Source organism: Callorhinus ursinus, unplaced genomic scaffold (assembly GCF_003265705.2).
Source record: "Callorhinus ursinus isolate GAN/ISIS: 27379988/994484 unplaced genomic scaffold, GSC_fseal_2.0 scaffold1, whole genome shotgun sequence".
In the NCBI taxonomy this organism is placed as follows: Eukaryota; Metazoa; Chordata; class Mammalia; order Carnivora; family Otariidae; genus Callorhinus; species Callorhinus ursinus.
This window is the reverse complement of record NW_027397063.1, coordinates 135,062,549-135,087,236: the sequence shown is the minus strand read 5'-3', so window position 1 is coordinate 135,087,236 and position 24,688 is coordinate 135,062,549. Positions and strand designations below refer to the sequence as shown.

Sequence of the window (24,688 nt, the reverse complement as noted above, 5' to 3'; positions counted from 1 at the left end):
GGGACTGAAGGGTGGGGGAGGGGAGAATCAGCCCTCCCTGCGTGGTTCCAGTCTCTCCGGGCAATTCTAGCCTTGGATGGGTTTTCAAGCCAGCTGTGCTACAGCATCTCCTCCTATTGTCCTTCCAGCCCCAGGGCTGGTAGCCGCTGATATGTCCAATATTAAATTTCATCTGTTGCACCACATGACGTAGGTTCTGTTTTTTCCTCTCTGGATCCTCACTAATGCAGGGAGAATCTCATTCCAAATGAAGCCCAGCTTGACACCTAGATATTACATGGTATGTTTTCAGAGAACATAAAAAAAGAAAGCAAGAAAACCTTTGTATTATCTCTTTAGAGTTTGTTGATTGACTTTACAGTTTAGGTTAGAATGCTTTTAGAGTAATATAAAATTCTAGAGAAAGCCAAACTAATGTGCAATGACAGAGCAGATTAGTGGCTGTCTTGACCCAGGGATGGGACAGATTAACTGCAAGGGGCATGCTGGGAATTTTTTCACATGATAGAGGTATTCCAAATCATGATTTTTGTGATGGCTACGTAGGTGTATATTTTTGTCAAAAGTCATTGAGCCATATACATAAAATGAAGCATTTTATTGTGTGTAAATTATACTGGGGTGAGTAGCGACCAACATTCCCAAAATCTTGTCTGCATCACTTATTTCTATGGTGTTTCTGTAATAATGATTCTTTCCTCCTTTCTCCATTTATTAATTTGAATACTATTGTGAGGAAGAACTCTTTTTCTGTGTTTCCTTACTTATTTCATTATCTATATCATTAGGGACTCGTGGATGTTTGTTCATGGATTAAAGTCCAAATTTGTTCCTAAAATTTTGTTGCTATCATTTCTCCAGTTTGGGCCATTAAGGCCTTCTTCAGGTGGACTCCTGTGTTCTTTTATCCAGACTCCCCCCAACTTTTTGAACATTTTCTTACTTTTTGGTCCCACATGATGTTCCTGGTTTACTTTATTTCTTTATTTATTATTATTTTTTTTCCTGGTTCACTTTATGATTCTCCAGCCCTAGAATTAATCCCTTCTCGAAGGAGCGTTGGTTCCTTTTATTTGAATGTAGTGTTTAGAGCCTGTATCTGGGTGTTAAGTAGTCTCATTGTTATTGGGCTGTCATTGCTCTGACCTTCAAGCAAACAAAGCTAGTCATTTTATGTATGTATACTAATCCATATGTACGTATATATTTTGTCTCTATATAGACATTTATTAAAAATCATGAGTTAATACTAAAAAAATATATATCATGAGTTAATACTGCTATCTCTATCTACCGTGGAGTTTATTTTAGGCCTCCCTTTTTCCTTATTTATAAATTCTTTTTCTAACATTAAGAAACCCTGGCTCTCATTGTCTAGGATCTATTCCCTTTTTTTCACTATAAACATAAAGTAATTTCAAAATTGCTAGGCATTATCCTTGTTTAAAAACAAAAGCAAAAAATTAGTTACTAACTAGATTATAATTTTTATGTATAGTAATTTTTGGCTTTAGCCTTAGAGTATCCAGTCAAGACACAGGTTTCCAGAGCTACTTTGGACAGTTTGTTTCTTCCCATGCCCTTAGGTGTGGGTACGTTATTTATTTGTAATAGACTCAGGTTCGTTTGCTAGTGTTTGTATTCCATTTTGAGTTACCCTCATGTCCTGATTGCTTTTAATTATTTAATTTGGGTGTATGTGAAGGATGTATGAAATATCACTATGGTTTTAAGAGTCAGAGTTAGATCAAAAGTTATATTCAAGGAAGTAGCACTCTTCCTTCAACCCTGTTACCCTAGTCCCTCATCTCTTTATTCACAACCTTTTCCCACAAACTCCTGTGGCTATCCATTTTCTTAGTCTCCAGTTTATCTTTCCAGAATTCCTTCTTCAGGAATGTGGCCAATAGAGAATCATTGTTAGACAAAGATACGGGTGTATGATCTTATATTCCTTTCTTATATAAAGTGTAACGTACTGGGAGCCTGGGTGACTCTGTTGGTTGAGCAGCTGCCTTCTGCTCGGGTCATGATCTCAGGGTCCTGGGGTCGAGTCCCACATCGGGTTCCTTGCTCAGCGAGGATCCTGTTTCTCCCTCTGTCTGCCTCTCCCCCTGCTTGTGCTCTCTCTCTCTCTCTCTCTGACAAATAAATAAATAAAATTAAAAAAAAATAAAGTGCAACATACTGTAGACAATTTTTGAGGGCTTAGCGTTTTTTCACTTAAAGCTATGTCTTGGAAATCACTCCATATTATTTCAGAGATTTTCCTCATCTTTACATTTTCTATAGCTGCATAATGCTCCCTTATGTTATTATTATGTTATCCCTGGTAATTCTTTATTGACCTTCTGCTGCTGTAAAACTTGTGTTGTTGGAGCTGGATATTTTTGTATTCCTATATCCTTCAGCTTGGCCCTAGGATCGCAGTGAAGTTGCTTGGAAACAGTTTGATCTTTTAGGGTCTTACTTTCAAGTTTTGTTGGGCACTACTGGGACAAGACCCATTGGCCATCTACCCCACGCCCCACGAACCAGGAGGGTTTCCACTCCGGTGGGTGGGAACTGGAACGGTTTCTAGACCTGTGTGAGTGCTGGGAATTATTACCTCTAATTCTTTCTGTGGCTCTTTCCCGGGTTCTGGCAGTTTACTCCCATTCATGCGCTGAGCAGTATTCTGTTACATACCCTGCAGAAATCCCGTGTTCTCTCTGTGTATCTCTTCTCCAGTAGGCTGTCGGTTAATTCTGTGTGCCATGATCCTTCTGGATGCCTAAGTCCATCTCCTCAACTCAGGGAGTCCTTTCCCTGGGGACCGCTCCCCTGCCCGTCTTCACCACAGCCTGGAAACTGTCTCGTGACAGTAAGATGAAGCAATTGGATGACTCATGGCATTTGTTTTCTTTATCTGATGTCTAGTATCTTGAAAACTTTTGTTTCATGTATTTTGTCCTTTTAAAAAAAAAAAACCTGTTTCAGGCAGAAGGGTACATCTGGTCCCTGTAATTCCATCTTGGCTAAAAGCGGGTGTCTCTGCTGTTGTAAACAAAATTGTTTTATTTTTCAATTTCAATTTCCAGTTGTTGTTCATTGCTAATATATAAAAATCCAATAGATTTTTGTGAGTTGTTTTTTTATTTTGCAGAATAGCTAAACTCATTAGTTATCATAGCTTTTTTTTTTTTTTAGATTATATTAGGGCTTTTTCTATAGACCATCATGTTGTCAGTAGATAAAGACAGTTTTGCTTTGTCCTTTTATTTGTTTTTCTTGCCTTATCTATGATCTCTAGCACAATGATGAATAGAAATGGCAAGAGTGGATATCCTTGCCTTGTTCCTGATCTTAGGAAGAATGCATTCAGCATTTCACCTTCAAGGATGATGTTATCTGTAGTTTGTTTTCTTAGATTTTATCAGGTTGAGCTTCTAATTGTAGCTTTCTCTGAGTTTTTATCATGAATGGGAGATGAATTTTGTTAAATACTTCTTATTCATCTTTTAAGATAATCATGAGTTTTCTTTCTTTTTCTGTTAATTTGATGATTTATACTAACTGAAAGTTTTATAATAACTTTATTGAGATATAATTCACATACTATTAAAGTTCATCATCTTCAAGTATACAATTCAGTGATTTTTAGTGTATTCATTAGGTTTTGCAACCATTCCTGATATCTAATTTCAGAACATTTTCCATTAATTGATTGTTAAATGTTAATCCAATTTTATGTTCCTGAGAAAAATTCACTTGGTCATGATGTATTATTCTATTTATAAATGGATTCAATTTGCTAATATTTTCTTAGGGATATTTGAGTTTATGTTCATGAGGAATATTAGTCTGTGGCTCTCTTTTCTTTAATGTCTTTCCTGGATATGGTATCTGAGTTTTGCTGGCCTTGTAGAATAAGTTTAGATATGTTTTTTTCCTCCTCTATTTTCTGGAAGAGTTTGGGGGAAGTCATATAATTTTCTTTTCTCTTAACACTTTGATAGAATTCAACAGTGAAGTGAGTCATCACAGCCTGGAATTTCTTTGTGGGAACACTGTAATTACAAATTCCATTTCTTTAATAGATATCAAGCTATTCATATATTCTACTTTTTCTTGTGTCGGTTGTGATAATTTGTATATTTGGAGGAATTTGTATTTTTTCATTTAGGTTGTCAAATTTATGGTCATTAAACAATTCCCAATCACCTTAGTTATCTAATACTATATTTGTAAAAACATCTTCAAACATAGTGGCTTAAAACAGCAATGGTATATTTTTTATACCTCTAATGGTGTCTGACATCCAGGAATTCAGGAGTGGCTTGACTGGTTCTGGTTCAGAGTTTTTAATCAGGTTGTGGTTAGAAGTCTCTGATGCTGCAGTCATCTGATGAGGTGACAGGGGTCAGAGGATCTGTTTCTAACATAGCCCACCCACATGGTTGCTAAGTTGGTGCTAACTTTGGGTGAAGGTGGGGGGGTGCTCAGTTTCCCCAACATGGTAGATGGCTTTTCTTAGTGAGGTTTAAGAGACTAAGATAGACGCTCCCGTGTCTTTCTGATTTAACCTTAGAGGTCAAACACAGTTACTTCCACAGCCTGCTATTTGTCACATAGTTGAGCCAGGATCGAATATTTTGTTTTTGTTTTCTTTTTCTTTCTTTCTTTCTTTCTTTCTTTCTTTCTTTCTTTCTTTCTTTCTTTCTTTCTTTCTTTCTTTCTTTCTTTCTTTTCTTTCTTTCTTTCTTTCTTTCTTTCTTTCTTTCTTTCTTTCTTTCTTTCTTTTCTTTTCTTTCTTTTCTTTCTTTTCTTTCTTTCGTTCTTTCTTTTTCTTTTTTTCCCCCTTTAATGTAGGCTCCACACCCAGCATGGAGCCCCATGCAGGGTTTGACTCAGAACCTTGAGACTGAGACCTGAGCTGAGATCAAGAGTCAGATGTATACTTAATTGACGGAGCCACGCAGACGCCCCTTGTTTTCTTTTTTAAAAGAGTGTTAGACTTTAGTCTCAAAGGCAGTTAAGTTACTTTAGAATCAGCTTGATCCTTCTGAAGCTTGTTTCAAGATTTTAATGTTGCTGTAGGGAGTCTAAAGTTGTGGGCAACATGTAGCTATTAGCCACATGTGGCTATTTAAATTTGTTAGTTAATGCTAAAGACAAAAGTTAATTTCCTTAGTCATACTAACCGCATTTTGAGTACTCAGAAGCCACATGTGTCTTGTGGCAAGTGTCTTGCACAATACAAATGCAATCCATTTCCATAAATGTAGCAAGTTCTGTAGGACAGAGCTGGCTTCAAGTAGCTTTAACTGTAGGACTGGTTTAGTTCCATTTCCATATTGTTTACTCTTCTTGGGTCTCTACTGAATGCCCTAGTGTTCACTGAGGACTCTCCCCACTGGCTTACCAGAATGCAAACTTCCGCCAGCTCCGTGAGATCTCTGGAAAATGATCAGTTTACACATCTTTAATCATTCTTCCCAGCCTCATGGGTTTTTATCTTACATTATGTGGCTCAGAATTCAGCAACACACTAAAGACCCGACTGTCGATCTCTGGAGCTATTGCTCTGCATAGCTTCCTCCTTTCCCTTCTGTTCCACAGATTGCAGCTGCCCCAGCCTCCCTGGACTCTGATCTCTGTTTCCTTAGATCAGTTCAGATGCCACAATAGACTTGGGTTTCCCTTCCTGCACTGTGGTCTGGAATATGCTTTGAGGCAGAAACCTGGAGTGACTCTAGGGCTCCCTTCATTAGTTTCTTTATCTCAAGGACCATGTCCTGTAGCCCAATGTTTCAAAGATGTTACATATATTTTTCCAGTTTTCTAGTTCTTATGGTGCTCAGTCTAGACCTACTTGTTCCATAATGGCCAGCAGCAAATTTTGTCCCCTTCCCTTTGAAGAACACAGTAAAATTATACACACACACACACACACACACACACACACACACACACACACATATACACAGATAAAGTTACTCTATTAGTAGAGTTTTGGCATATTGACATAATTGCATTTAATTTACTTCTCAACCCTCATTACCCTTACTATATAAAAACACTGCATGTAAAAATAACGGTCTTATAATAAATGTCTTTGTTTATTGGGGTAGAGGTGCTTTTGTTTTGAAAACTTTCTCATGTATGATTTTTTTTGTTTGTTTAAGTTCTTGATTTTGTAACATGTCAACTTGTACCAAAACTCAATTAACTACAAAGTCAGTGAGGGACGCCTGGGTGGCTCAGTCGGTTAAGCGTCTGCCTTCGGCTCAGGTCATGATCTCAGGGTCCTGGGATCGAGCCCCACGTCGGGCTCCCTGCTCAGTGGCGACCCTGCTTCTCCCTCTCCCTCTGCTGCTCCCCCTGTTTGTGCTCGCTCTCTGTCAAATAAATAAATAAATAAACTCTTAAAAAAATACAAAATCAGTGAAATATTTCTTTTTTTTTAAGAGTTTATTTATTTATTTGAGAGAGAGAATGAGAGAGAGAGAGAGCACGAGAGGGAAGAGGGTCAGAGGGAGAAGCAGACTCCCTGCTGAGCAGGGAGCCCGATGTGGGACTCGATCCCGGGGCTCCAGGGTCATGACCTGAGCCGAAGGCAGTCGCTTAACCAACTGAGCCGCCCAGGTGCCCCTCAGTGAAATATTTCACCCTAATCTCTTCTTCCATTCACTCAGTTAACAATCCCCAAACAGGTAACCCCTGTTACCAGTTACTTGTGTATTTTCCTTGAGATATTTTATGCTTATTCAAGGTAATAAAAACATAGGGTCCCATTTTTCTTTTTTAAGTAGAATATCTTAAAGATCTTTCTGTATCAGACAATAATATGGCATGATAGGCAGAAGCATTAAACTGTTTCTAGAAAAACTGCTTCTCAGGAATTTTTCTCCTAAGTTATCAAGTAATCCCTCAAAGGGGAAAAATGGAATTTTAAAATTTGAAAGATTGTGATAAATTTAGAAAATAATTATAGCATGTTTTAAACCCAAAAGACCATGATAAATTTGACAAATAGTATGGCTTTTCCATTCCTCATATGTGTGTCCTGATCAAAATAGTGGTGCTTCTGAATCATAAGAACAGTCAGTAACCAAACCGGTAATAGACACAATTCATGTGTTAGTAACAATCTACTCTACTTTGTTTCAGATATTATTTCAGGTAACAATGCCACACAATATTGCAAGTTAAAAATTGGGTAAAAGAAAAAAAAATAGGCAAAAGAAGAGAGATAGAACATAAAATGAGGTTAAGATGTAAGCAGGGATAGATGGAAAATGCACCTTTGAGTCATAAATCTGGCTTTGCATTTTCTGAAAACCATACTTAAAACATTTTTAAGCTCTTTAAGATAAAAACAGACTGATTGCTCAGGGAAAGTAGAGCTGATTTTGGAACAAAGCTCTGACAAGGACTTCTCCTCAGGGGGCTTCATAAAGAAGACACCAGGAAGCAATAACCAACTTCTTTGTAAATAGATTTCATAAATCCCCTTGGCAGGCATGGTGGGCTAATGACCATCCTGTGTTTCATCATTAGCCTGTTGAGGTGACTTTTTTTTTTTTCCTCCTGCTGAGTGCTGACCAGGCAAAAATCTATCTAATGAAAGCTGATCTATAGATGGTATAAAAACAGAACACACGTGGAATGTTAGTGATCCTCTACTCAGCAAGAGCAGGTCTCGAAAAGAGGATGAAAATCGATGATGTTTAGAAACCACAAATGGGACCCCCTTTCAGATGGAAGTATACTTCAAGTCAGTCTGAACTACTTACTCTAGCACGAGAATAGACGTTTGAGAAGTATAGGACGAGGTAATGAAGAAAATTTACTGTGTTTAGGGAAAATGATTGGCAAAGTATCTTACCTAGGGTAGTTAAAATCCATACACACACCATACTTTCATGATTTCATTTTAAGTACAGAGGCATAATTGACATACCAGAGTCAAAGAGGCTCATTTTTTGATTGATGTAATCAAGATACTAGAATATGAATAAAATGATGAAAATGGGTCTTCATGTAGATTTCAAGTTTGAAAGAGGAATTCTATATAATTAAGGGTTAGAGTAAAGTAAAAAAAATCACTAAGCGTGCAATAGGTAAACCAATTGTGGCATATTCATACAATGGCCTACAGCCACATACCATAATATGGGTGAATCTTACGATACCATGTCATGTCAAAGAAAGAAGCCAGACATGTAAAAATATAGATTTTTAAATTCCATTTATACGGAGTTCAAAACTAAGTAAAACTTAACAAGCATATTAGAAGTTAGGATCATGGTTAACTTTGGGGAGAAGGGTTGGTGTTCTGACTGATAAAAGACAAGCAATATTTCTGGGGGTGTCAGTAATATTCTCTTTCTACATCTGAGTGATGGTAACATGGGTGTTCGCTCTGAGAAATTCATCATGTGATTCATTGAACTTCATAATTATGTTCTGCGTACTTTCCTGTATATGTGTTTTATTAAAAAACTGGCATGAAAACTTTAATTTAAAATTTTAAATAGTGAATAATATTCTAAAACTCAGTTTTTAAAATCAAAAAACTTTTTTTTTCAACTAAAAGTGTATGCAATTATCCTACAGACAATGTAAAACAATGTTAACTATTCAACTAGAACTTTGGAGAACATTGTGTAAACACCCTCTTTGCCTCAAAAAATATATATATATGAACAGAATACCAACTATAAATAGTTTCCAGCTCTTAATGGAATAATTTCAGGCTAATTGTGTAACTTTATGTATTTTTTTTTTTTTTTGAGTTATAATGGGGAACCAAATGTATTTCTGAGAGTAAAACAGTTAAGAGATTTATTTGGGACCCTTTGTGAATGAAGGGGTTTTAGTTTGTGTTTACTGCTGTATCTCCAGTACATAGAACAATGTCTAGGATATAAGGGCTGCCAGGTAAAGAGCTATTGAGAAAGAGTAAATGTATATTTGAATATTTTGCTCTCTGAGAGGAGAAGATGGTGATCACACTAGGGTGTGGCCAACACTCTTACTTCATGTCTATTAAATGCAGTGTTGCAACTGTAAATAAGTCTTAGCCTACTAACATTTTTGTTATTCTTGTTGCCTTGGGAACAGAGATGAGGCAGAAAAAACAACACAGCCAAAGGCAAGGGTGTGGAACAGCCTGGCTCTGAGTGGGGAAGAGTGAGTAAGGAGTTCCTTTGGGCTGAAGGACCGGGGTGGGGGGGAAAGGAGGGAGTTAATGACGGAAGATGGTAGAAATCATAAAGTTACGATAAGACGAATGCATGGCATTAAACATCAAACGATGACGCTAGAACTTTCATTTGAGCTCATACCTGCCTTGCATGTCATAGTTCCAGTTCCTAATGCCACAGTGAAGGCCACAGAGATGAACTGGCCCCATGGTAGTGCTTGTACAGTTTTCCCCACACCTGCAAAGTTTTCTCTAAAATGCATGTGGGTATCTAGAGAACATCAAGATATCTGGGGAAAAAAGTATCTGATTGCTGCTGTATGGTAGTAAATCCTTGAAAGTACGATTCAATCTTTCATTCACTCAAAACGGATCTACTGTTCATCGGGTAAATGTCTGAAGGTTGCGGGCATCTTGGAGACTCAGCCTTAGCCTGGTCATGGCTCCAAATTGCAAGACTTTTGAGTCAACCTGGCAGGCTACTGACTGGCTTGGCGCAGTCTTCTCCATGTGTCTTAACAACTATCAAAAATAATACACCCACAGAGTGCCTCCTGGAATGCCTTGATTCTATGCATCATAATAAAACAAATCATATACACTTAAATAAAAGGTTTTAAAAATGTAAAGCAAGCAGCACAAGCCCACGTGGTCCTGCTTCCATTGAGCAGTGCTGAATACGCAATTACATGTTGAACAATAGGTATCCATAAATCAGGCAGAATGCTCATGAGAAAACAGTCCTCTAATTAAATAAAAGGAGAATCAGTGTTTCTTGTTGCAGGGATTGTTGGTGGGATTAAAGGATTGTTCTGGAGCCCAGCGCACAGAATGAGACCTGGCTGCTTTCCTCCAAGGTCTGCAGCTCCCATCTGCAGAGGCGCCCCAAGCCCTGAGACCAAATTGGTTTCACAAAGTGGGAGGATTAAGACAGATCTTGACCATCACTCCCCCTTTGGTGTGGCTTTCATCATCTGGGCCACTGTGTTGCACAGACTGAGTACTATACAAAAGTGCTGGGCAGGGGTGGGGGGCTGCAGCAGGAGTTCAGTCTATAGGCTGGTGCCAAGCTGTGCGCCTTGGGGCAGGGCTGTCTGCCAAAGGAGTATCTTGTTCTAATTCACTTAAGGATGCACTGTGAAGCCACGGGGGACTGCCCATCTCTCATACTTACTGTTCTCTGGGGTTAGGGACCCTCCTGCTCTACTCCAGGCCCAGTGTCACAGCTTCTCGTATCCAGAGCCAGACCATCTGAAGCGGTGACCTATGCTCCCTCAAAGCATGAACCCAGCACCCATCGTTGACCATCTCCTGCCTCAACAACCTCTTTCTCCTCTCTCGGAACCTATCATCCTGTGAGGGACCTGCCTACTCTAAGGTGCCCGGGACACGTTCCCTTCCAGTTGATTCTGTGCACTGACTCTGATGAGGCTGGATGTTGGATTTCCTAAAGATACAAGAAAGTGCCATAATGCAAACATTTAACACAAAACCCCAACTATTGGAGGTCAGCAAAGAAAGAGAAAATGAGGGAAACAGCTTATTCTTCCCTTGCCATGCCACTGAATAAGTGTAAGACCCAGGGTAAGCACACATCCCATAGTGTGAACATATTGTTGTACTATTATGATTCTGCTTTTAAAAATAATATACATATTTACATATATCCTGGCCCCTAAAAACAAGACAGTTGTCTACTCTGGCATTCAACTAAAGAAAGAATAATTTTTTTTTTTTCAGTGCCGGGTAAAAAAGGGCTGGGGTGGAGGGCATCTGTTAAATTTATACAATACTAGAAGCTATGAGAAGTCTTGGATATTTTCTACTGTTGTTTTGACTACACATGATTTTTGTCTTATTGTTTAGAGCCTACCCCTTGGTATAAAATATGAATCTGTTGTAAATATGGTTAGGTTTTGACTTACATGTTCTCCTAAAGGCTCATGTGAAGGCCTTGCCTCTAACATCCATGGCATGATGTGGGAAAGAATGATGCCTCTCCCATTCTCCTCTCAGGGTCCTCCTGTTCCCAGGGGTTTGTGTGATAAAGCTTAACTCAGCAGGATGCAGAATGTGTGTAGAATCCTTGTAAAACACGAGGAAATGTTTTCCTCAAAATGCTTTCGTTAGGCTCACGATTGTGGCCTTCTCTGAAATTCTGTATCTGGGATGCGGCAGAAGCCTGGTGAGCTGGGACTACAGGAAAGCACAGAGGGGCAGAAAGACAAGAGTTGAGTCTAGCAGGTGAGCCGTGCACAATGGTCAACTGAAAGAACAGTCTAGCTTAGCCTAAATTATTCTGGACTCACATAAAAGACCAGTCATAGCAGATTAGAGCTGGATTAAGCTCAATAAATCAAATGAAAAATAAGTTAAATGGTTATGCTCTTTTAGCTTTCAAAAATTCCTAGACAAGTAGCCTTGTCCTACCTTGTCATTTTAGCAACAAGGACACTAAAGTGCAAGATGGCCACAACTTGTCCAGTTACACACAGGACACCAATGCACAACTGAAGGCAAAGACTTTGTTTCCTAGAAAGATTTTGTTCTTATATTTCTACATGGAAACATCTGTTTACATTTCTTCAATATCAGCAAGGGTTCTCTGTTACCACCATTTTTCTAAAGACTTTTTTATTTTTAATTTTTTAGAGCAGTTTTAGGTTCCCAGCATAATGGAGAGTACAGAGATTTTCCCATGCACTCCCTGCCACCACGCTCTCCTACTGGTGCATTTATTAAAATTGATGACCTTACACTGACATGTCATCATCACCCCAAAGTCCAAAGTTTACATGAAGATCACTCTTGGTGTTGTACCTCCTGTGGGTTTGGACAAACGTACAATGGCATCTATCCACCATCACACTCTTATGCAGATTCTTGTCACCACCCTGAAACTCCTCTGTGCTCTGCCCATTTATCCCCCGTCCTCCCTAACCCCTGGCAACCTTTCTACTGTCCCCATAGTTTCGCCTTTTCCACAATGTCATGACCATAACTTTTTTTAAGATTACTAAATAACAAGATAAACTGCTTTCAGTGCATTCAAGTGACAGAATTCTTACTCTAGTTCACCCAGAAACACAGCTCTCCTGTAGCGCAAAACTGTATAAATTAAGGATGTAGGTGTAATGACCAAAAATGGTGGAAAGTAATCAAAGAGCATATATGTGTGTTCTTCTACCCCATGCTGCCTCATGTCGAACTACCTTCAAAAACCCTGTTTCTTAGGAGTCAGTATTGAGAACATTTTATCATATGCACAGAGCGTGGTCCAAGTGGCTGTTTCAAAGAGACGCTTCCCCGGGCCTAGCCGGTGTTATCCGAAAGGAAGAAGCTCAGTGCTCTTAAAGCACATAAATGTATCAAGCCCAGCTTCGCATCCCAAGGTCCTCTAAGACTCCCAAGGAAAATCCATATTTAAACAGATCAGAAGAATGCTTGGTTATCCTAAACTAGGCCGACCGTGCAGAGGAGGCCTCCTGGAGCCCGGCCCTGCAGAAGCTTGGCTTGGGGGTGCATATCCTGGGAGAGGCTTGCATGACTCTAGCCACTCATGCTCTCCAGCTGCATGAAAGGTCAGGCTCGTCTTGGGAAGGGGAGCCAAGAATAGTTAGATGCTGTTCCACTGGGAGGAACAGGCCCCTGGAGAGGGCTATTCTGGGAGCAAAAGCATAGTTTACAGCATCCAGGTCATGGGGGCTAGAGCGTCAGTTGATCCCATCCCAAGTGCCAGGGCAGACACTGTGTCCTGTTTTTGCGAGTACCCTTAGCATGGCACCTAGCACCTCGTACGTAATAGGCTCTTAGCGGATGCTTTTCGAGTGAATAAGTAAACAGCATTTCGTTAATCCCCAAATAAAAGATATCCTCTAAATGCTCAAAATCTTTCTTTGTCTGGAGTTCTTAGTCACAGAGTCTGCTTCTGTGGTTCTAGCTGTCAGCAAAATTGGTCCTATTATTGGTGGGGCTGCATATCCTCTCTCATGGCACTGTGTGGTCACGCTGTGACATTCAACTCATCTCAAAGGATAACCCCAGGAAATCATGTGCCCGCTAATGTACACAGAAGAACGTGCTCGGGGCTGTGGCTTCTCTGGGTGTGCCCATCTTTTTTTTTTTTTTTTCCAAGTAGGATTTTTAAATTCGGAACAGGCAACTTGAATTAGAAACTTAATTAATAATATCACCTCTCTTTCTTGCTCTGTTGTATGTCCGAATAATGTTCTGAGATTATTTTCATCTGGAGGAGAGTTACTCTATTGCTCTTTGGGTTAAAACCAGAGAAGTTGTTTTGTCTTTTTGTAGGTGATTCCATAAATAGATCACGGGACATTAACCATGGAAAGCTCTTTGGTTGGCACATGGGAGTGCAATTATATTCACAATTATGAGAAACATAAGTAGGCATGTGTAAATAGTGGTAGCTTTTAACATAATTTTTGAGCAATTATAGCCCTATTGCATTTTGCCGAGAACGTTCCATTTTGCTTCTTGATTCTGATACACTAAATGGGCTTCCTTAGACCAGAGATTGGCAAACGTTTTCCAAAAGGCCTCTGGGTAAATATTTTATGGTTTGCAGGCTGTGCAGTCTCTGTTGTATGAGAGCAGACATAAGCAATCCATAACAAATGACTGTGTCTGTGTTCCAATAAAACTTTCTTTATGGCCACTGATTGCTGGATTTCACATAATTTGCATATGTTGTGAAATATTATTCTCCCTTTGATTTTTTTAAACAATTTAAAAATATAAAATCATGTTTAGCTCGTGGGCTGTAAAAAACAAGTGGCGGGCCAGATTGGACCTACAGGCCATAATTGGCTGACCCCTGCCTTCGACTCCCTCAACTTTATGACCAATGCCTCTCATTCATTTGCTTTGTCTCGGTGGCCGACTGATTCCATGCAGACCTGTCCGTGGCAAGTTCCAGCACCGGGAGCTGAGCACCTACTTACACTGCCCTTGGCTGCTACTGGACAGCTAACCTCACCAGTTGTACGCTGGGGACTTTTGTCTCCTCCTCCTATTTTGCAAAAGGGTGAAAAACCTGCACTTCAGGGTGTAAATCTGACATCACAGAAGCCATGGAAGGGGCTTAATCATGCAACCCAGAAGCATAGAGAGGTTAATTTCCAATGGGGCAAACTTGGACCAGTGGGAACCAGTAGATGGGAGGGAGATAATCAATCTGTCCATGGTAACACAGTTTCTTCTACAAACTGTCCTGAGACATCCCACCGGGCTGAGTGTTCTCACTGGCCAAGTGCAGTGCTGTGCCAAGAGACATTCTACATCTCCTAGCAATTGATTCCTCTGATTTCCTCTCTCACTTTCTTCCTTTTGTACTCTTGTTGCCCTAGGTTTGCACATCCCAAAAAAAGCACCAGCATTTAATCCTTGCCTCAGGCTCTAATCTCTAGGGAACTCAGCTAAGACATTCTTAAGAATATATATAAACATTTACTAAAAGTTTCCCAGTCAAATAAAAAAAAGTGTCTAACAGTCAGTGTGCTCAGAATACATGGCAAAGATTGCAAATTCAGCAAGGGCCGGATAGATAACGTAAATGCAGGAGACAATGAAGAATGGTGGCAAACAGGAGACCTAGGTTTCACTAAAGAAGGGAAATAAAATTCAGCTTTGGTCATGACGATGCCATGCAGGAAAGAGGGCTCAGTAGTTCCAGATCTTTTTATTTTTCAAGACCAGTTTTCAGTCTGGCATTTCATGTGAATTTTCCTTGTTTTTAAATGTTGATAACTAATTTTAAAACTTTAAACTCCATGTAGGGTTAAACATCTATCTGTAGGCTGGAACTGGTTCCTGTAAACTCTGGTGTATAATCCCAGGAGGGAGATTGGAAAGATTATAAAATCTAGAAGCAGCAATCAAGGAGAGTGGGTAAGGCATCACTGAGTAATAGGTGTGTCTCAGGTATGGCTATTTTTCACATGTCAGCTCCCCAGGAAAATGAACAAAGTGTACAAGTATTCACAGTTTAGGTCTCTGTTCTGTTTCTTAAACTGCAAGGACTTGACCCCTGATTTTTGGAAAAAGCATGTACGACCAGTCCTGGGATAGTGTTTATGATAAGGATTAAGACAGGAAATGACTGTTGACATCATCTCTTTCCAGCCTCACGCCCAGTGTTTGCCTCTTCTTGGGGACATCCCAACAAGGAGGAGCCTTACTACTTCCTTGAAGACCTCGGCTCCAAACCACGCAAAACATTTTATTTCATATTTACATTTGTATGGATATGAATATTACGTTCAGCTTATATTTATTTACTCTACTTTTAACTCTTGACTATACTTATCCCCAGGCAATATATTTGAATTGTGCCCTATTTTACATGGGAGTCCTTTGTATTGAAAACAGTTATTCTGTCTCATAAAATCCTTCTTTCTTAAGTTAAAACTACTCAGGTCCTTTAACCATTCTTCCCAAGGCATTTTTTTTTAAGTCTTTTCACTGTTTTGTTAATCTTGACTGCACATTTTCCTGATTGTCTAAATCTTTTAGGATCTGGAACCATAAATTGAATAAATACTTTAGAAAGGACCTGATTACTATAGGGTAAAATTAAATAATCAGTTTCCACATACAGGATACTAAATCTTGATTAATTTAGTTTAACACTACATTAGTTTTCCAGGTCTTCATACTGCTGGTGCCTGTTACACTCAACTACACAAGAATTAATTGCTTGTATTCTTTTAAATTTGAACATTTTCCTGAATTCACGTTAGACCAGCTCTGTTCTATAGTTCAAATCCTATTTTTCCTTTGTTCCACTTTCATCATCGGCTGATTTTATTTTATTTTATTTTACTTTATTTTATTTTAGTGTACATATTTTGCAAGCTACCTCAAGCACTTTTGGAAATGAGTTGAAGTGTAAAGAAGTAATATGTGAAACACTGTAGCCAATTATTTTTATTTCTCATAGTTACAGAGAGCAATGTTATTTTCTCCAAACCAGCCTGGATTAAAGGTTCACATTTCAGTATTCCTTTGGCAGTCTATCAATTCATGTTTATTTACAGAAGTGAGTCCAATGGAGGTGTTTGCTAGCTAACATGTTTTTCTAACTCTTTATGAGTATACACGTTTATATGTGTATATGTAAATATATAGAGGTCTATGCATATAAAATGAACATATATTCCTTGAAACATTATCTAATCCAGAATTCTCAGGGTTTTCAGCTGTCAGTTTCATTGCTTTAGAATGGTGTTTATTTCCATCTGCTCTTGTCCCATTCTTCAACTTTACAATTATGTTTTCATGAGTTAATTTTATCAGAAATCTCAAGAGCTCCATTTTGCCTTAAATCAAATCATCTGGTAAATAACTATGTCAACCCCAACACCAAGAACACTGGCAAATTCTCTCCTGGAATTTAGATGGTATCAGGCAGAGCTTGACCAGAGAAAGAGAACCACTAGAAGTGATAAAGAATAAACTGTCTTTTTACAGAAATGTAACCTTTCACAGTTAGGGGTGGTGGTTAAGGGGTTGATGTACGGCTGTTGTCTCTAACGCTGAAGCTGGAGTCTGCAGTCAGCAGGGCAGGAGGTGGAGAAGGAAAGACAGATGTGAAGCAGAAGAGAGAAAAAAAAAGACAAACAAATGCAGGAGGACGATCTGAAACCCACAAGGACAAACTGTGTCTCGAAGCCTCCAACTTCAATGATGTGAGTGACCTGCCGGAGAAATGTGTGCTTTATCATGGTACTAAATAAGCATGCACTGGCCTGGGCACTGGGCACCTGGAGGAGGCCATCTGTGGGGAGCCGAGGGACCTGCGTGCCCGGCTTCTTCTGCCCATGCCCACTTGCACATGCACTGACCTTCAGAGTTTTAAACTAATATGATTTATGCTTGACTTCCAAACGCCACCATGTATGTTTCTCGTGGCCCATGCTAACGTGGGATTATGCAATGGAAGGAATCCTGATAAACCGAGTTCCTGCTTAGCTAAATTGACACAACATCCATGTGACACGTAGATTATCCACCCGGGCTCATTTTTCCCTAGAGACGGTCAGGTCAAGACAAGTAAGAGTCTTACAGTTCTTCTTCCCATCCTAAATCCTTGTCAGGTTCCTCTGGCCCTCTTCCCAGTTCTGTCCTGGGGAGGGCAGGCATCGTGGCTTCTTCCTTGGCACCCCAGCCCAAGGTTCAGAAACAAATAGCCCTGCAGAGGATGGGAGAAGAATGCTCTGCTGGGATCACAGCCTTTCCCAGATTGGGCTGTTTCTCCCCTTCCCCCCTTGGGGTGGGGGCTGCAGCCTTGGTTCTCATGGCAGTTCCCAAGTAAACAGCCCTTTACTTCCTGGCTTTCTCTAATCAGGGTGGCAGGGGGATGTGTCCACCTCTGCAGCAGCCTTCCTGTGTTGACAACACTGTTTGTTCTTCCCATCTCCCTAGGGAGAAGCCGCCTTATCTTTTCTGTGCAACATATTTGGGAAAAACACATTTTTCTCTCTTAAAGGAATTGATTATTGTGTTTCTTGAGACCAAAAAGAAAAGCCTTTCTGGATCCAAACAGTGACTTAAAAAAAATAATCTAAATTCCTCTTACACGGCAAGAGAAAGAGCTACACTGGTGGTGACTGGTGGTACATTTTGGATCACTCTGTGCACTCGAGATATAGTGTGTGTGCGTGTATGTGTGTGTGTGTGTGAGAGAGAGAGAGAGAGAGAGAGAGAGAGAGAATTTGAAATATTTTTCAAACACCAGACCTACATTTCTTGTTTTAAGTAACCTGGGAATTTGAAGTGTTGGTTGAGGCACTCAGGGTTTTGCTAAGAAACTCTAAGGGGCACTTACATGCAACTTAATTAAAAATGATCTCTCAAAGAGACCTAAATACAGAGAACAAACTGGTGGTTGCCAGAGGGAAGGTGGGGGTGGGTGGGCAAATAGATGAAGGAGATTAACAGGTAGAGACTTTCAGTTATAAAATAAATAAGTCACCAGGATGAAAAGATGAAAAGTACAGCATAGGGAATATAGTTAATAATATTGTAATAATGTGGCATGGTGACAGATGGTGACTGTCCTTATCATGGTGAACACTGAGTAATGGACAAGACTGCGAGTCACTATGTTATACACCGGAAACTAATTAACAGTTTGTTAACTGTACCTCAATAATATAAATAAATAAATAAATAAATGTCTCTGTTATAGGAATTATTTGTATGAGGGGGGGTCCTAGACTCAGGCTAACTGGTTTATTACAATAACCTTTGTGAGAAAGTTTTTATATATATATATATATATATATATATATATACATACATACACACCCACACACATATATATGTGTTTGATATTTAATATAGGTATATGTATTAAAATATATGTATTTGCAATTACAAGGAAATTTGTCACTAACTTTGTGTTCCAACTCTCTTTTTCAGGTAGGTTCCCATCTTCCCTTTCATTCTTTACAGAAAGCAACAAAGAGCTACAAGCATTTTCTCTCAATAATACAATTCTATGTGCAGGACCATTGGTCTGTTTTCTTTCCTTGATCTTTTCTGTGAGGTTAATTAAGGCTACAAAGTTGAGGAGAGGGTGGAGTTGTCCCTGGATCCTTCACTGATTAGAATAATGCATTGTTCCCCTCCAAATATTGCATTGTCCAGGGAGACTATACGCACATTCGTACATTCTCACTTCGGAGACAAAGTTGGTGAACTACAATAAGTTATGGGTGTGTGAGTGTGTGTGTGTGTGTGTGTGTGTTCAGTGTTCTTAATTGTCTATGAAAATATTTTATGGTCTCAATATTAATTAAATAGGCATTGATAGCATTTTTTGCTATGTTGGGAGCATTAGGCTCTATGTGGAATCAGAGATGAGTTTTCAAGAATTTCCTAAATTAGTTGGTGAGACGGTCATACAATTAACCACAGTACCAAGCAGAAATAACTAAATGATGCGAGTAGGGGTAGACACAACGCATTTTGGGAATTTAGAGAGAGGAGGAATGATTTGTCTGATTTGGGGGGTTAGAAGTTATTAAGGTCAAGTTGAGTTGAGTTGATCCTTGAAGGATAAGAGATAGATAAACTGGTGTAAAGGAGCCCATAGCATTGGCTAGACCAAGAAATCTTGTTTTGTTTTTTATAGATATTTCTTCATCATCTTTTTCTTGTTTTGGAACATGTTGGAACACTGCCTAGGGGTGTTTTTGTAAGCCAAGCTATGGATCAGAGCAAAGGATGAGAGTGATGTCCAGAATCCAATGATCGGAGCTAACAAATTGAGTACCCACTCTCTGGCAAGCACTTTGCATGGATTTTCCCATTTTAACCTCTGCCATCAACCTGCAAACGAGGGAATATTAACGTGTCTATTCGAGGCTTTGATGGATCAGGCAACTTGCAAAAGACACAGTCAGTAGGTGATGGGACAAGGATTCAAATCCTGATACTCTAAATCTGGAGACTGAACTCTTAAATATGCTAATATGCCACCTTAACAGAAAACTTGATAGCCTATCATTCTAATGCAGATAGATCTGAAATTTGCACCGGGCCTAGCAATGACTGCTTATTTGTCGCCCAGCACGCTCATGTCCTGGGTGTGGCACTGGGCTAGAGTGAGTCACCATCCTTTCTCCTCCCTTCCATGCTCCTCATTATCCCTGGAGCCGTTTTCTCCCCCTCTGGCTACTATACCATAAGAATTTAATTCTTGCCCCAGCTCTTACCCTCAAAGCCACCTGTTTTTTGTTTTTGGTTTTTTTTTCTGACTCACATTAAGAATCACCTGAGATTGGGCGCCTGGGTGGCTCAGTTGGTTAAGTGACTGCCCTCGGCTCAGGTCATGATCCCGGAGTCCCGGGATCGAGTCCCGCATCGGGCCCCCGGCTCGGCGGGGAGTCTGCTTCTCCCTCTGACCCTCCCCCCTCTCATGCTCTCTCTCTCTGTCTCATTCTCTCTCTCAAATAAATAAATAAAATCTTTAAATAAAAGAATCATCTGAGATTAATAGCCTAGTGATTTTTATTTCAAGTTTTATTTTCCCGACTAACAGAAACATGCACCTTCAACAACCCACGAATCATAATAAACATGCTTTATGTTGCATCTGAGAATGATGTCTCAAGGTACATCATAATCCCACAAGGATCTTCTAAGAAGTTATTTCCAAAATAACATAACCTGCCTTTATAAACCTGTGTTTTCTAAGTGGTTAATTGAAACTGACCAAGGCCTTAATTATTAATTTCCTAGGACAGGACGTTCATTCATTTGGTTTATGTGTTCTGGATCCTGGGTACTTGAAGAGAAAGCATGAGGCTAGCATGAAGCAATCCATGTTCAAATTCTGATTCTGCTACTCATCAGTCGGCTAACATCTTCAAGATATGATCAGAATGTAGGACAGTCTTACTCCAAAAGAAGCCTGTGTTCCTTCCAGTAAACATCTCACTTTGGAAGGATCACACGCTGTATTTTTCAAAATTCCAAGCAGGAACAGGAGTTTCTTTTTCTTTTGAGAAAGATCTTTGTTAATGAGCCTAGGATGATCCAACTCGATGTAAACATAAGGGCCCGAGGCTTGAATACTTGTCTTTACAAAATCACACTGGCTACATGGCCTAGACACCTGACCATATATTTCACTTCCTTTGGCATAAGCTGTCCATTTTTCTTGCAGGTGGAAAATTACTAGTATTCATACAGTCTTGGCCCAGTTAATGGGGTGCACTTGAGCCCTCCCAGTGGGAGCAGGGCCTAATTGCATTTACAAGCAGCCACCTGCAGGCATAAATTGTCAGTTCAACACTGCACGTTGGAGGGGGGGACAGCAAAGCTTCCAATACTGTTCAATTGTCCCTATGGTGTGCAATTTGGTTCAGAAGGTTGAATATGTGTTGGGGGTGTGTGTGAGCATTTGATTTGTATGTATAAGAAAGGGAGTGTGGAAGAGAAGGCAAAGAAAGGCAGAGAAAGGCAACTGTCTTTATTTGAGCCTAGCCATAAAATCCAAACCTTTTAAAAAAATATATCTTTAAAACCATCACGAGCATAGGCTTCCACTGTAATAGTCTAGTTCTAATCTCTTCCTTAGAGAAGTGTGGAACCGAGTTATTTACCTAAGGCTTGCCATGGGCTCATGCAGAACTGGGCATGCCAGGACTGGTCTGAGCAGTGTGCTTGCTTGTTTAGTTTCTTGGGAATTCATTCAAAATGAAGCTAGTTTAGCACATATGAAGTGAGAATAAATAAAGGAAATGGTGAGATCTTTCCTTTATTTGGATGTTTTTCCTGTGCTTTACTCTTTAAAAAGAAATTCACCCCTTTGGAAAAAAAAAAAAGTGAACTTGATTTTATTTTTTATAGATTGAACTGTAATATTAATCAGAGGCTTTAGCAGTAGTTTTTGGTAAAACATCTCCGGAAAGAACAAAACTGTAATTAGACTGAGCAGAGTAAAATCATGATGACTCAGATAGCTGAGTCATCTCCTATCACAATTGACATCCTTCTAACGAACAAAAAATATTGCCTGGCAATTTGAAATTGGCAGGAGAGGTCATTTATTACACAGATGCAGGGACAAAAGAGAGAGTCTGCTTCATAATTTTGGTTTGGGTTTGATAGCAATTAAATTCTTCTGAGCCCCCATGGAAGGGGACACATTTGATAAGGTCTCTCCCTGGAAATCAATGCCATTCTTTTCTACCTTTGCCCTTTACTTCATCTGGGTCTACCTTGTAATAATTTTTCTCTAACAGCTTAGTCCTCTCACTTTTGGCAAGACAGGAGTCATGCAGAGCTCTGATGATGGCGCCAGGAAAACTCTGGAGTTAAAAAACAAAAAAACAAAAAACACCTGGGTCTAATGACCTCCATTGCACCTGCTAGGCTGTGACATTGGGCAAAGTATGCAGCCTCTCTGGCATCAGTTTTGTCACTGATAAAATGGGAATAATGGTAAATCCAACGTCATGAAGTTGTTGAGAGAATTCAATAATTCGAATTACATATGGCAATTAGCTAGTGTGGTGCCTGTCCCATTGGAACCACTTACTAAGGGACAAGAATTCTTTTTTTTTTTTTAACAAGTTTATTTATCTGACAGAGAGAGACACAGCGAGAGAGGGAACACAAGCAGGGGGAGTGGGAGAGGGAGAAGCAGGCTTCCCGCTGGGTAAGGAGCCCAATGTGGGGCTCGATCCCAGGACCCTGGGACCATGACCTGAGCCGAAGTCAGATGCATAATGACTGAACCACCCAGGCGCCGCCAAGAATTCTTGTTATTACTTTCAAGAGACCAAATGAATAGTTTCTTCCTCAGTAAAATTGTAACCTCTGAGCTATCCAGAGGTTTTACTAAGGGAATAGATATATGTTACGTTGTTTGTAATTTTTTTATCAAGATATAATTACCTACAGTTAAATACAGTTAAGTGTTCAGCATATAATATGTAAATGTATACATGTGTGTGCCTGTGGGCGTGTGTGTGTGTACTGTTATGGTCAGAATGCTTGTACTCCATGCCCCCAAATTCATATGGTGAAATCTTAACCTCAAAGATGATGGTATTTGTAGGCAAGGCCTGTAGGGGTGATGAGGTCATGAGGGTGGAGCCATCATGAATGGAATTAGTGCTAAAGAGTCCCCCACAGAGCTCCTTAGCCTCTTGAATCTTCCAGGATACAACAGGAAGCATACAACTCAGAAGCTGGCTTTCTGACCTCAGCCTTCCAGCCTCCAAAACTGTGAGCAATACATTGCTGTTGTTTATAAGATACCCAGTCTGTGGTATTTTGTTATAGCAGCCTGAATGGACTGAGACATATATGCATATTTAGATAGGTACCTAGGTAGATAATAGACGAATAGATAAGACAGAGATAGATTTCCATGTAACTAACACTCCAATCAACATGTAGAGTATTGTCATCACCCCCAAAAATCCCCTTTTATTTCTTTCCCATCTGTGGTCGTCTCCTCTGGAGTCAAACACTATTCTGATTTTTATCACTGTGAACTAGTTTGGTTGTTTGTGAACTTCCATATAAATGCAATGACATAGTAAGCACTTTTTCTTTTTTGGGCTTTTGTAGTTCTCTGCGGTGTTTTTGAGATTCATCCATGTTGTTGCAGGTATTGATCATCCTTTGTTTTCATTCCTGGAGTATTCCATTACGTGACTATAGCACATTTTATCTGTTCTCTTGTGGATGGACATTTGAGTGTTGCCCAGTGTGGTTTGTAATTTACTTTAAAGCACTTCCGTTGAGAGAGTATGGTCTATATACTTTTGCATTGGATGCCTTTATTCTACATCTTAGCATATGGCACATTTTACGGGCATTCCCAAGCTTATACGTGTAGGGTTCAAGAATCTAATAAACCTAGATTGTATGCTTGAGAATGGAATTTTAGATTCTAAAAGATAGGGGCACGCCTGGTTGGCTCAGTCGGTTAAGCGTCTGCCTCTGGTTCAGGTCATGATCCCAGAGTCCTGGGATCAAGTTCCGCATCGGGCTCCCTGCTCAGCAGGGAGTCTGCTTCTTCCTCTCCCCCTCCCCCCTGCTCATGATCTCTCTCTCTCACACACTCTCTCTCAAATAAATAAATAAATAAACAAACAAATCTTGGATTCTAAAAGATAGATGATAGATAGATAGATAGATAGATAGATAGATAGATAGATAGATAGATAGAGGTGATAGATAGTTCCAAAGTGGCCCAAGTACAGAGTAGATGCCTAGGTTTCTTTGTTGCCTGACTCCTGCTAGTGAAACATTGGTGCATTTGTCCTGAAGGGACCTTTCCTGTATGTGCTGTCAGAGTACTTGGAAAGACAGAGGGCTGGCACTTCTTGAGTTTAATCACTAGTTTATAAACTGTTATAACTTTGATAATAAATGTTTCTATGTGTGAAAGAATTTGTTCCTAGATTTGTTTTCATTGCAATGTGGTCATGATAGTTGGGAAAGGGTACCACCAACAATTGGAAGTTACTAATATTGACCAAAAAAAGCATGATGGTTTTGAATGACACAGCTGGCTTAATACAAAACAATATATTTTAGGAAATATAATTGTAATACAGAATCGTTATAAAGCAAAGGCTGGTTTTGCTTTTTTTTTTTCCTCCCATTGACCTAACTATCTTCCAATGGCCCCAGGTGAGAGGTTTTCTTTAGCAAGGGTTTATAATTTATACAAACAGATACACCTTACACGTTAACTTCCCATTTCCAGGTCAAAAGAATCCAGCTGAGTCATAGTCAATATGTACCCAGGGAAACTCACATTTGCCTGGTGCTCTTGTAGATATGATCTTGTAGGTCTCGGGCTTCTCACCTACTACCTTGTTCTTTCTTCATTGCCTGCCAAGGAATGTCCTGAGGGTTATTTTGATCCTACTCTATGTTTGGAACCATGTCTTTGCATGGTTTTCAGTTTTTTGTCTGTTTGTTGGATATTTTGCTTGTGTTTTG

General features: G+C 39.7%; 1 long non-coding RNA gene across 2 annotated transcripts in view; it reads right to left on the bottom strand.

The window, feature by feature from the left end:
* Positions 1 to 24,688, bottom strand: part of LOC141371287 (uncharacterized) — an 84,355-nt gene that overhangs the window by 55,839 nt on the left and 3,828 nt on the right. Inside the window, exon 2 of one of the 2 annotated variants that reach the window (XR_012376117.1) lies at positions 11,116 to 11,386. The exons of the other annotated variant lie outside the window; for it this stretch is intronic. This is a non-coding gene — a long non-coding RNA (uncharacterized lncRNA). The remainder of the gene's footprint in view (positions 1 to 11,115; positions 11,387 to 24,688) is intronic. 2 annotated transcript variants of the gene reach the window in all.